Below are 9,697 nucleotides of genomic sequence, written 5' to 3' on the forward strand. Positions count from 1 at the left end.
TTTCAATAGATTCTACGGATGGCACTGAAGTTTTCTGGGGATTTCTTCTCAAGATCACATAAGATTATCATAACATATTCAGTATTCCAGTGTTCATAATTATTTTTCGCAGTAATTCAGTTAAAGTAATCAGAGTCACTACATACTCTGGCGCTTTTTTTTTCTTCTAATCTTTAAACAAGCATTTAATGCGTTTGAACAAACTAAATATTGCGTTACCATGCTACAATGTGTGAGATGGCGTAATCTGTATTCGGAAGCTAAGTACAACGGGTAAAGCATGCTTAAGCAGCTACACGGGCGCTACTTCGAAGTTTAACGCATTAGTATCCAATACGTGTCCTTTCACGTTTCGATACCCGAGAGAGAGGGAGAGACGAAGAGGGAACGGTAGGACGGTTAACCGAGGACAGTCCCGGTTAGCTACCCTACACTTGTGGAGGGGAGCGGGGAAGAATAGATAAGGAGAGAAAAGAAAAATTAAGAGAATCAGTCAGAGGAATCTCCGCTTTCACAAGCGTTCGTACAATCCAGTACCCTTCACGAAGTGCACAAGGGCTCTTGTGGCCTTTCGCATGCAAGAATGCGTAGGCCATGGTCCACGGATATTTTTCTTCCAAGAGCGCTCTGTTACCCAAAAGATTGAGCTTAGCTTGCAGAGTACGTCAATGGGTGTCAAAGGATGGGCAGTGACACCGAAGGTGCTCTAGAGTCTCATCACACTTGCAGAAATTGCATGTCGCACTGTTGCCATCCCTGTCAGAAATTAATAGGCATTGGTAAATTCGACGCCCAACCACTTGCTACTCAGGAAAGTTGTTTCGCGACGGGAGGGTTCAGGTGACAAGCAAAGTCGCAAATTAGGGTTGAGAGAGTGCAAGCGTGATTTGGTGACACCTGGTGAATTCAATAGTAGAAGTGTGGTGTGGCGAGCAAGTGGTTGAAGTTGCTGCACAGCATGCGCTCTTGAGAGTGGTATAGGCACAAGCTGTTGCTTTTAATGAGTCGAGCGCGCAGCCTCATCTGCGCTATCGTTGGAGATTCCGCATTGGCTCGGAAACCACTGAAATACAACGTCGGGCGCTATAACGTAAAACTATTCCAAACTTTTCTATTCCAATTCTGCAATCAGCCCACCGCGATTGGTCAAAAACTTTTTTGGACCATGCCCCCTTCACCTGTCTGTCGCGCGACGTCACGAAAACCGCGATAGCTCCCCATCTGATATGACGTCTACACACTGATTATGCATAATTTGACCTAGCGCAACAAAAATAGTTATTTCTGATTCGACACCTCTCTGCCATTAGCCCTTGGCTATTGGTCAAATGTTTTCGAGCTGCACCTACTTCACCTGCCTCTCACGTGACGTCACAAAACCGCAAAAACTTACCACGTCAAAGTGACGCGTACGCGTTAAAGATACATTAATATGCCGAACAAAACTGAATTTTCTTCTGAATGGCCGCAGGCTGCCCTGTTCCGAAAGGAATAAAAGATGGCTGCCGCCGATCGCTCCGGCACTGGCTACTCGCCCCTACCGAAGAGCATGGGTTTATTTCCGTGCAATAAATCTTTTTGCGTGGCCGCGTAACGTTTTCGAGAACTTTCGGCACGCTTATGGCGTCATTCTACCAACTCTTCTTTGCTGAGGATCAGTTTTAGCGTCATTCTTAAGCTTCCGTTGCATGCCGCCGCGATTGTCGACGAGCCACCGCAAGCTAAGTAAGAGAAAGCGGACGAATCGCAGACGCCGGCACCAGCCTCTTCATCCGGTTATCGATATTCAGTGCAGTGGCTCGGCCCCATCGAATCCCTTTCAGCTTGAATATGGTCCTCGCCTGTTGTGAGCCAATTAGATAAGACAAGCCGCTCAGTGCAGACAATGCTATTCGTTTTTCAAGCAAAAAAAATGGGCCTCCTATGAACGAGGGGAGCATTTGATTGGTTTCTTCAGACAACCCTGCGGGTGACTGCCCGATGCTTGCGTCGGCGGTTACGCAAATTTGACGTCAGGAGATTGGAATAAAGAAATATTGGAATAGTTTTACGTTATACGGCTCGTGATATCCTTTCTCGAGCGCGTGGTGATGAGCGTGCCTTATTTCGTACGCTAGCTGCTTGTGTAACCCATGGCATAGGTCAAACTGCAGAGTTTTTAGGGCTTCTTTCGAATCGCAAGAAATGGCCCAATGATTTGGTAACTGCTGGAGCACATAATTGAGTGCACTTTGAAGAGCCGCAAGTTCAAGTATTTAAATCGCAAAGAAAGCATCCTATATGACAACCGCTGCTCCGGTAGCGCTATCATAATTGGTGGAACCGTCCGTGTAGATGTGTATGCAGTAAAAATAAACTCGTTTAAGCGAAGGAGAGACAAATACTTCAGGGCTATTGGTGACAAACATTTTTATTTACGCTACAGCCCACAGCACACACGCTAGTATTGATGCAAACGCGTGCGTTGATTTTGTAATATATTTTTTTTTTCGAAAGGAAAGAGAAGAGCTCGGCTGGTACAATGAATGTATAACAATTCTATTCCAATTCTCCTTCTCGCGCTTCGTCAGTAGTGCGAGCAACACAGCGAGCTCACTTTAACCCCAAGACTGGGCGGTCTGGAGCGGTTGATGATAACAAAGGAACAGAAGTAAGCGAAAGAAATTTGCACCTCATACCAGCTGCGTATTTTTAATTTGAAAATTCTTTTGACCGGAACAAGTTTTATCCTCCGCGAGTGAAAAGACGGTATTCAGTCTTTCTTGATTTATTTAATGACGTAATGTTTGATATGAGGTTGTCCTATATATATAGGTTTATCGTTTCAGCCGCTGAACTTCAAGATAACATCATTTCCGAAACGCTCGCGCATATGTCACACGCAATTCGACCTTTCGAACGCCAAGATTAAACTGTTGTAAAAAAATTCAGCGCCATTCCACTCTGTGAAGGTGGATGACCAGCTAAGCTGTGTATGTGGGCCCCTTAATAATAATAATATTTGGGGTTTTACGTGCCAAAACCACTTTCTGATTATGAGGCACGCCGTAGTGGAGGACTCCGGAAATTTTGACCACCTGGGGTTCTTTAACGTGCACCTAAATCTAAGCACACGGGTGTTTTCGCATTTCGCCCCCATCGAAATGCGGCCGCCGTGGCCGGGATTCGATCCCGCGACCTTGTGCTCAGCAGCCCAACACCATAGCCACTGAGCAACCACGGCGGGTGTGGGCCCCTTAATGGCGAACTGTACATTGCCGTGCGTCAATTGCCTTACGCACCTAAATGGAAGGCGAGGCACGACTAGTCGCGCCTCCACGATGTTGAGCCTCGGAAGATGATGAGGCACCGGGGTTATACATACCCACGTATTGTTGCAAACCGTGGCACGATACCTTTTACTAACGAATCCCGGCACGTAGAACAGACACGCACCTCACCGCACTCCGAGGGCACACACTGCTGCACCGTAGCCAAGGCGATCGTGCGTTGGTCGACGTGCCGCAGTGGAGTAATGGTTGTAAGGTCACTCGAAAACCACAGGTGGTCCCACTCAGCACAGGCCACACAAACTTGGTTCCCCACAAACTCCCTCTGAAACCTGGCCGTTGCTACGGTGAAACGTTCCAAGTTTGCGGGATCGGGGCCACATTGACCGTTCGTATTTTCTTCCGCCTTGCGGTCCTGGCGTGCAGCACGCTTACGGGACCGCCACCACGGGAGAGCGGAAGGAAAGGAAAGAAGGTACGCAAGCGAGTGGAACGCCGACAACGAGAGGGCAGGGCGGTGTGAACGCAGACTTGGCCGACGTGGGTCAAGAGGGAGACAGCAAGGAGAGGAAAGGCAAGGATGGTCAGCCGGATGCGGGCCAAAGTGTAGTATCTGTTCTTATCAGCTTAATATCTGATACGGGTTCTATTTCAACCTCAGATATTAAACTTATTTTTTTTAATTTGGCGGAGTACTTAATGCCTGCTTACCTCTGCCGCGTGTCGGCCCTCTAATGCGCAATGTTCAGGATCGGCGCACCTATGGGGAGAAATTCTCGATCTGCATGGTTCTTACCCACGAACACATTTTGAAGCGAGAAGCTTCACTACGCTAGTCAACACCGCGCTTCGCGCGAGCCGGCGTATGTCGGAATTGGCTCTGTAAGCGTGTTCGGAGTCGGCGCAGGTGGCCACTGCCGCGCGCTATACGTCATCGTTTGACTTTCGCCGCAAGCGCGTGTTTATCGCGGAGGGCGACTATATAACCGCTTGCCAGAGAGTGGGCGTGCGCATTTAACATGGAAGGAGAAGAGAGTGATACTACTGATACAGAGAGCTGTGTTTATGGCTGTACAGAAATCGCAAGACAATGTGGCCAACAATGATGAATAAAGGAGTTTAATAATCCTACATAACTTATGGTATATATCATTGATAAGCATTTTGCATAACTACACATGGCACACGTATAGCATAACCATAAGCTAACCAAAGCATGTCCATAAGTGAAACCGTAAGCATAACCATAGGCTAAATCATAAAGCATAAACATAAGCTAAACCGTAAGCATAACCATGTAGGCTAAATCATAAAGCATAACCATAAGCTAAATCATAAGCATCACCGAACCTTTTCGCTTCGAGATATCCAGGCGTAACCTTAGCTAAGCCCCAGCCAATTTTTTTTCATAATCTAGCCATGTACAGCTTCGCTGAAAAAAAAAAGGGGGGGGGCGGTGCGCTGCCAGTTCAATTTATCGGCCATACACATAAATACTTGAAATTACCTTTCATATACACACCTGTAAAGTGAACATTTGACGGTCTACAACACAGCGCCGCTAACATTAAGAAAGCAGCAATACCGTTCGTCATCCATATCACAACGCCTCAGCCTAACACGTATACGGCGGCATGTGCGCATGGACGCAACAAGACATGCGTTAAATACGCCTTTTTTTTTCTAGTTTTAGCAGCAGCATATAAGAGAGCTATATAACCAGCCCTGGTTGGGCGCACAGCTTCAACATTTATGGCACATGGAAACGAACTGCATGCTTGGCCATGTGGTGATGTCTTCCACAAATGAAAAAAAAAATAATAATGCGACAAACTTGCAGATTTTGACAGACTAAGAACTACGTCTCTTCCCGCCATATAACACGAGCGTGTGTTAGGCGCAATTATACGGTGAACCTTAATTTTGCATGACTCATTAGCTGTCTCCCATACCACTTATTCATAAGTACATAGGCGCCGACTACGGGGGGAGGAGGGGGGGGGTGCTCCGGGGCCTGAGCCCCCTCCGAAGTTTTCCAGGGGGGGGGGTGTGTGCTTAGCCCCCCTCCCTCGGGCGATGCCGAAGCCCCCTCCCCCCCCCCCTCCACCAACACACCTAACATGCCGTTACCAGAGCTTTGTCACCCACATGATATGAAGATCCTTTTGACTTGCGTCGACCTTTTCACTTGAAAGTTTACTGGCGCTAATAGCTTACTGCATCATTGTCGGCGCGGACGTGCATGGGTTTTAATTCATACTTTCGCTTTATTTCTGCAAATCCTGACAACCTACCACAACAAAAGCGAATTCACAACGTCAGTGCAAAGGTTTCAAGGTTAGTTTTGTTTTGTCCCAGTGGCCATGTCTTTCTCTAATGAGCAGAAGGTAAACGTGATCCTTGCCTTGGGATCTGCAAATGGCAACAAGAGGAAGGCCGCAAATATATATATCAGTCATGGAAGTGTGGCGGTAGACCAAACACATCGACTATCATCAGAAATTAAGAATACCTGAGACAAACCGGCAGCTTCAAGAAACAACGGCGGAGCACTCCATCTTTGAGTCCTAGCCTACGTACGGATGTTCTAGCATGTATGGCCTCAAACCCTCATGCTAACATGCGGGACGTGACCGCACAGATACCAATTTCCAAGTCATCAATTTGGAGGATCCTAACTGACGGCCTTTCACCCGTACTACCTTAACCAGCACCAATGCTTAGAAGATAGGAACCTGTAGAATCGTCTAGATTTCTCGAACTGGGTCCTCACAAAGAGCGATGGGTCACCGGACGTTTTGAGCAACATCATGTGCACAGATGAAGCTAATTTTTGCACGAACGCCTAGGTAAATTTGCATAATGCACACTTTCAAGGACTCCAATCTACACTGTGTAAAGCGTAATCGGCGCCAGTACCAGTGGTAGCTAAATGTGTGGTTCGGAATTTACCACGGTGCTAAAATCGGTCCCATCTTCTTCGATCACACACTGACTGGACAGCTTTACGTGAACGCAATCCTTGAAGGAGTGGTCGATGAGTTTCTCAGCGAAGTCCCTCTATCACGTCTTCCACTTCTGTGGTATCAGCCAGATATGGCACCCGCACACAGCAGCAGCCAAGCACGAAACTGGCTGGATGCGACTTTTCATTCGTAATAGATTGGAAGTCACGGGCCTGTAAATTGGGCGGCTAGGCCACCTGACCTCTCTCCAAGGAGGAGGAGGAATAAACTTCATTTGTGCACAGCAGATTTGAGACCTAGGCCTCTGCCTAAATGACGGCCCGAGCCCTTGGACCTCTCTCCAATCCATTTTTTTTTCTGGTTATGTGAAAGATCGTGTTTACATGATCTAGACAACGTCAGATGAGCTCAGGGCAAGGACAATGCATTTCTGCCATAGAATTCCGACGTCGGTCATCAATAAAGCCACTGAAGATGTGAAAAATCGGACACAGTACTGCGTAGCTACAAAAGGAGACCTATTCGAACACGTCATCTAGGCTGGTGTTTACCCGCCGTGGTTGCTCAGTGGCTATGGTGTTGGGCTGCTGAGCACGAGGTCGCGGGATCGAATCCCGGCCACGGCGGCCGCATTTCGATGGGGGCGAAATGCGAAAACCCCGTGTGCTTAGATTTAGGTGCACGTTAAAGAACCCCGGGTGGTCAAAATTTCCGGAGTCCTCCACTACGGCGTGCCTCATAATCAGAAAGTGGTTTTGGCACGTAAAACCCCAAATATTATTATTATTAGGCTGGTGTTCAACGGAGCTTACGAATTCATAGATAATAAGGGCACACTGAAATTTGATGGTTTTCTATCGTTCATTTTTTTTTCTTTTTGTTTTCTTTCTTTCTTTTCTTTTTGTGCTGACATCCTGATTGCCAATTCGGCTCATTTAGAAGTAGTATATTTGCTTACTTAAACGCATCGGTTTTGCCTTTTCTCTACACATTGGTCGCTTCCCGGTCTGTTTATTTGGCTTTTATGCTTTGACACGAACCTGTTTTTGCACCGCGTATACACTTTCATGAAAAATAAAACGCTTACTTTCAGTTGGCTTTGGCCCGAAGCAAGTTTCTGGCGCATAATATAGCTTCGCGCGCACTCTTTCGATGCGGTGCGAGCAAAGCCGGGATTTTGAACTATTTTATGTGTTCCTATTACATTGCTTTTCGCATTTCGTGCGCGGCCAAAGCGGCGCTTCGGCTGCTTTATCAAAGAGCTTTTGTTATCAATGTGATCAATCGGCCTTGAGAGACGGATAATAAGTGTGACGTAGAAATGAGAGGAAAGAACAGCTGCGAAGTCACGAAACCTGCTGTTGGTGCTCGTTCCGTACCCTTATCAAGTTTATGGGCTCTCTCTTCGGGTTTGCGACAGGCAATGCAGTTGCTTTCAATCAGCTTATTTGAGAGTGTTGCTTTGTGATGCGGGTGGGAGTGCACTCACGTGGTATATTTCATACTTAGTGAGGCTTGTTTTTTTGCCAGTCGGAAAAATATTGTGCGCAATTAGTACGTCGGTTAAAAACACCGCAGTTAGATGTCATTTTAGGGTGCCTACAAATGCCTCATTGACCATTTGAAAATTAGGACAGTACTTCTCGAGTTAGATAATTAATTGCAATTACTGAATTAAATCTCAATAACGAAATAATTACTGGCGGCTGCTCCACTGTACTGGAAACCATGTTTTCTTCGAGTGACACAACTGCTCTTTTTTTTTTAAGTCTTGACGCATTATAGTTGGGGAACACTGCATAATATATATATATATATATATATATATATATATATATATATATGGGGCGCGGAAAGCTGGTCGGGCCCCAGCGCCCCCCGGAAAAATGAAAACTCTCCGCCTATGCATAAGTATCCCCTCACGAAAACAGATGGAGTTCTAAAAAGCTCGAAGCATTTTGGACTATATACGCTTGTAGTCTGTGTGTTCGAATTGACCCCTAATGGCTATAGGCAGTACGTGACATGCGCGTGACAGTCAGTGACGCTATATCTTTGCAATGACATGTCAAACTTGGAATTTCATCACGTCTAAAAACATTGCGTCATTCAGCCGTTCCAAATTATTTTTCTTTTTCTCTTTTTCCTTTGAATCACAACAGTGCCACCAAAGTTCTGACTGCAAACAGCCAAAGCGTTTGCGTCGAGAGACATGCTGAGCAGGAAAAGGAATGCGAAGGTCTAGAGACATTGCCAGCGACCCAACCGGATTCGAGAAAAGGTTTAAAAATATTAACCAGTGAATCCAGCGATATAGCAATGAAATAAACAGCTCGTTGGAAAGGACAGCAGTGGCGTTGAGTGTGCGTAACTCAGGAGCTACGGTCGTAATACTTAGGCCCCCTTTCTTTCCCTCTTCCATCTCTCTCTATGATCGAGTTTCTAAAGATGGTGTCACTCGGGAAAAGGAGAATCGAGAACTTTCTTTCCAGTTACTTTCTTCTTCTTCCTTATTTTTTTGATCATGAATTTCCGCGCTTTAACTCACGTGGCGCAACCCTTCGTTCTTTCTTTCTTTCTTTCTTTCTTTGTTTCTTTCTTTTACCTCTTTTACCTCTTCAACTCTGCCAATGGAATCCCAGAGAATGTAATGACATTCCTGATCGGGATTGTCGTATCGAGAGCAAGGGAAGCAAATCCAGGGAAGAGGGGCGAGCAGTTTGGCCCCAGGTTTTGTTGTCTCTGCCAAAACAACTTCGGCTCTCCGCTCAACTTCTTTGCTTTTCCTTCCTGAAGCGGCAATATAAAGTATGAAAAAAAAAATAAAGGAAAAGGAAGCGCAAGTGTGGCAATAGCGATCATGCAAAGAAAAAAAAAAGGAAGCAAAGACAACGCAAGCGCCGCGTGGCGCGAGAGCTGCATTCCTCTCGCGGAAGCGAGAAAATGAGCGCTTTCACTATAGAAATCCGTTGTACATCACTTCCGCTGGAGCGTTCCGTGCTCTTTGTTTTGGAAGCTCGTGCTTTTAACTTCCATTCAGCTTTTGCCGCTGTCTTCCTCTATCGTTGCGTACTTTTTTCTTCCCGAGTACCTGTGGTTGTCGAGGTACTGTCTTAGGCGTTAAATTTACCTTATCTGGACTGTCTCAATATTTTTTTTCTCTATTTATTTGCCAAATTACATCCCGCTTACCATCACTGACTCTTCGCAATTTCCTTAAAATGACACAAATAAGAAATAAAGCGCCACATAAACGAAGAATACAGTTCCTTGATTCTTGTTTTATTGCGTCCTTTCTAAACGTCTCAATGTCTCCCGACTGTCGCCTCTTTTTTTTTTTTTTTTCTGTTTGCTCGCGGGACGCGTGCGATCTGCCCTCACGTCTCCCTTCTGTGGCTTAGATCGTTTCAGTTTTTTGCAGGCTCAGACGTTTCCTGCCTGTTGTTTCTCCTCCCTCGCTTT

At 46.1% G+C, this 9,697-nt stretch overlaps 1 non-coding gene across 1 annotated transcript; it reads left to right on the forward strand.

Annotated features, from left to right (window-relative positions):
* Positions 1–3,849: 3,849 nt before the first annotated feature.
* On the forward strand, positions 3,850–4,034 carry LOC142567738 (U2 spliceosomal RNA). Its single transcript, XR_012825234.1, has one exon. It is a non-coding gene; the product is annotated as a U2 spliceosomal RNA (small nuclear RNA).
* The last annotated feature ends 5,663 nt before the right edge of the window (positions 4,035–9,697 follow it).

Source organism: Dermacentor variabilis, chromosome 1 (assembly GCF_050947875.1).
Source record: "Dermacentor variabilis isolate Ectoservices chromosome 1, ASM5094787v1, whole genome shotgun sequence".
Lineage (NCBI taxonomy): Eukaryota > Metazoa > Arthropoda > Arachnida > Ixodida > Ixodidae > Dermacentor > Dermacentor variabilis.